This window comes from Vombatus ursinus, unplaced genomic scaffold (assembly GCF_900497805.2).
Source record: "Vombatus ursinus unplaced genomic scaffold, bare-nosed wombat genome assembly UNPS02010320.1, whole genome shotgun sequence".
In the NCBI taxonomy this organism is placed as follows: domain Eukaryota; kingdom Metazoa; phylum Chordata; class Mammalia; order Diprotodontia; family Vombatidae; genus Vombatus; species Vombatus ursinus.
The window spans coordinates 1,135,766-1,139,956 of NW_020950098.1; the positions used below are offsets into that span (position 1 = coordinate 1,135,766).

Sequence of the window (4,191 nt, forward strand, 5' to 3'; positions counted from 1 at the left end):
CTCAAAATGAATGTAAACAGCAATTGTTTTTGTTTTGGCCAGAAACCCTGAGAGTCTTTCCCTCCCAGATCTTTTTTTTTTTTTTGGTGCAGCAATTGGGATTAAGTGACTTGCCCGGAGTCATATAGTTAGTGAGTGTTATGTGTCTGAGTCGGGATTTGAGCTTAGGTCCTCCTATCTCCAAGACCTGTGCTCTATCTACTGCGCCACCTAGCTGCCCTCTGGATCTATTTTTTTTTTTTAAAGAGGCCATTCTTTGCCTCATTTCTTATTAAGCTTTAATCATTGAATGAGCTTTGCCTCAGTCAAACTGAGACCTGTTGAAGATCTTGTTTGAAAAGGCCAGGGTTCCCCAGTGCATCCTGGAACATCTCCAGTCATCCTGATACATATCTAACTACTGGATTCACATGGCTCTGGAGGAGAAAGTGAGGCTGGTGACGTTGCACAGTCCTCCCTCACTTAAATCTAATTCATTTGCATGGCACGGCATCACCTCCCTGTTGTCATGGTCCTCTTTGAGAAGGACGTACAAACAGCAGTAGTGTTAAGCTAGAAGTCAATGGATTATTTGTCTATATCTGGAATTGCGTTCTATGCACATAGTCTCAAAATGTTTTTCGTGATATCATGCTTCAGAGCCTTAAACTCTAATTTGTGAGTAAGATAATGGGTCTCATGGTCAGTGATTTTCCCTGGATAAAAATTATAGTAAGTTCCCGGTAGCCATCACTTTTCTGTTATGAAATTTCCCCGTTGGAAGTGCTGTGGTGTTATTGAAAGAAAGATGGATTTGCAATTGGAGTTGTTGTTATTCAGTCATGTTCGACTCTTTGTGACCCCATGGATTTGTCCAAAGGGTTTTCTTGGCAAAGCTACTGGAGCGGTTTGCCATTTCCTTCTCTAGCTCATTTTTTAGATGAGGGAATTGGAAATTCCTTGGAGCACCTGCTGAAATTGGTAGATTTTTCCTGGATAGATGAAAGTATTCTTCTCCTTATCTTTTTCTGCTAAGGGAGCCTAATAATACTTCCTAAGAACCATGAATTGCTCAACAGCACCATTAGCATAACTTGGTTTACTGAAAAAAGGCTTGTGCTTTTTGACATTTTTGACTTTGATACTGACATAGCACTTTATCCCTTCTAAGGCTTATTTCCCTTATCTTTGAAATGGAGACAATAATATGTGGAATACCCAGCCTACAAGATAGATAAGTTGTGATGAAAATGTTTTGCAAACTTTAAAGTGCCAGAGAAACATAAGATATTATAGTAATTTCAAGGCAAGATCTCATTGGAGTTTTCCTTTTTTTTTTTCCCTTCTGTATTTTGACTAGATTGCCCAGGCCAGAGGTGTCAAACACCCTTTGTGGGCACCACATGTGGCCCTCTACGCTCCCAAGTGTGGTCCAACCAGATCAAAATGTCATTGAGAAGTAATTAAAAAATAAAAATAAAATGTGAAAATATTAATATGTGGTTTTCCAAGTTGACATGTGACCTATAGGGATTCTTGTGTATGGTTTAGTGGCTGCCATTTCTACCTGAGTTTGACACCATTGATGTAGGGCATTCCAGGCACTTAAAGGCAAAGAGTCAGGAGAAGGAATGTCAGATGGCACAGTGGATAGAACACTGGGTCTGGAGTCAGGAAGATCTGAGTTAAGATCTAGCTTCAAACACTCACAAGCTGTAAGGCTCTGATCAAGTCACTTACCTCTGTTTACCTCAATTTCCTCACCCATAAAATGGGAATAATAATAGCACCTTCCTCCCAGGGTTGTTGTGAAGATCAAATGAGATAATATATGTAAAGTGCTTAGCGTAGTGCATGGCACACAGTAGGTGATATATAAATGTCAGCTGTTATATATGGGGAACAGTGAGGAGGACAGTTTACTGGGAGCAGAAGGTGTGTGAAGTGTATCAAAAGAGGTAAGTATGAGTCAAATTACAAATGACTTCAAATGCTAAAGGCATGGGCTAGGATTTTATATTTTATGTAGAGATGATAGGGAGTCATTGAAGGTATTTGAATATGGGAGTGATAGTGAAATGGTCATATCTGTGCTTTAGGAATATTGATTGGGCAACTGTGTGGAAAATGGATTGGAGAGGCAAGAAACTAGAAAAGTGGAGAACATTTAGGAGGCCATTATGCTAGTCCAAGCAAGAGATCATGAGGACCCAAACTAGGGTTTTGGAGAGAAGTGAATGGATGCCAATATGTTGTGGATGTAGAATCGGCAAAACTCAGTAATTGATTGGATATGGGAGATGAAGAAAAGGGTGAGAATCAAGGATGACTCCAAGGTTGCAAACCTTGGTGATGGAAAGATGGTGGTGTCCTCAATAGAAATAGGCAAGATTGGATGAGGTATGATAGGTTTCTCAGGAAATATGAACTCCATCTTGGACACGTTGAATTTGAGATGCTTATGGGACATGCAGGTGGATATTTCCATTGGGCCATTAGAGAAAAAGGACTAGAGTTTTGGTAGGCTGAAGACTATTCTGTGGTTCAGTGGTCACCTTCAAAGATAGGGATAAGCACTGGACGTGTTGTTTCATTGATACAAGGAGCTCTTGGGTGAGGAAATTCTCTCTACTAATGCACACCAGCCCTTTCATGGTCATTTATAGTCTTTGAGAGTGTTGTAGAACATTGAGAGGTTGACGGACTTGCCCATGGTCACATAGCCAATATGGGTCAGAGGCAAGATGTGAATCCAAATCTTTCTACTTCCTGTGCTTTCTATCAGCTATATCATGCTTCATTCAAAGTTTCAGGGGAAAAAAGAGCACAATCATTACAAACACTCTTGCTCATATTACTCATAGATTTCATGTTGGAAGCCTTATAGTCAAAGTTCAGAAACAGAGCTTTGCGCAATGGGGCAAATGTGGACTTCATCCAGTGGCACCAACTAGAATTGAATGGCCTGATCCCTGGATCTGGAGTCTAAAGAAGTGGGTTCAAGACCTCACTCTGCCAGTCAATAGATTTGTGACCATAGGCAAATCACTTAACTTCTCAAGGGCTTGGTTTATCTCAGCTGTAAAACATGGAGGATTGAACCAGATAAGGTCAAAGGTCCCTTCCACCTCTAATGTTCTACGATTGGGCTTCTGCTGTTTATTCCACTTCTCTTCCCCCCCCCCCCCAAATATCTTCCCCACTAAAATCTGAACAACTATGATATAGTTTTGTATTGCATTTATACGACATATGGTATTAGAAGTTTTTTTTCCCTTTTGGTACTTTGTCTTAGATCCTTGTCTCTAAGAACCTGCTTATACTTGAGGAATAGGGAAGGGAGATTGGGCTTTTCTTCTTGTTTTTTTTTTTTTCCAGTAAGTTTTTATTGATATCCTCTGTTTCTTACATCATTATAGTAATCCTCAGTATCCTTTACCCTTCCCCTCCCTGATGGCCATCCCATAAAACAAATAGTAATTTTTTAAGGAGGAAAACCCCCTAGCGTAACTGATTGATATGTTTAAAAAGCCTGAAAATACCTGCAATATGTAACACCTGGGGACCTCCCACCTCTGTGAAAGGGTGGGTTTGGGGTGTCTTCTCATATTTCCTCACTGGAGTCCTGCTTATAATTTTGTTACATTCACTTTTGATTTTTTGCTGTGTTGTTGCTCTTTATATGCACATGGTTTTAGCCACTATATTTTGTTTTCTTGATTGAGCTTACTTTACTCTGCATCAGTTCATCTAGAGCTTCATCATGTATGCAATTTGTTACAGCACAGTAATATTCCATTACATTCATGTACCAGATTTTGTTTAGTCATCCCTCAATCAACAAGCATCAACTCTGTTTCCAATTCTTTGCTATCCCAGAAAGTACTGTTATAAGTATTTTTGGGTTTCATGGGGACTTTCTTTTATTGGTAGCTTCCTTACAGTGTAAGTCCAGTAATGGAGTCTCTGGTTGATCGGATATGGACAGTAGATTGGGTTTTGATAATGAAGTTTTGTGTTGTGTTTTGTGTGTGTGTGTGTGTGTGTGTTTGTGCTGATCATTTTTGGGACTTCTCTTCCTCCTTCTCTCCCCTTCTGTCCCTCCCTTTTTCTTCTCTGTATCTTCTTTCCTTCCTTCCCTCCCTCCTTTCTTCTTTCTTTCTTTCTTTCTTTCTTTCTTTCTTTCTTTCTTTCTTTCTTTCTTTCTTTCTT

The 4,191-nt window shown here is 39.8% G+C and overlaps 1 protein-coding gene across 1 annotated transcript in view; it reads left to right on the top strand.

Annotated features, from left to right (window-relative positions):
* Positions 1 to 4,191, top strand: part of IL26 (interleukin 26) — a 14,286-nt gene that overhangs the window by 9,407 nt on the left and 688 nt on the right. The gene's annotated exons all lie outside the window — the stretch shown is intronic.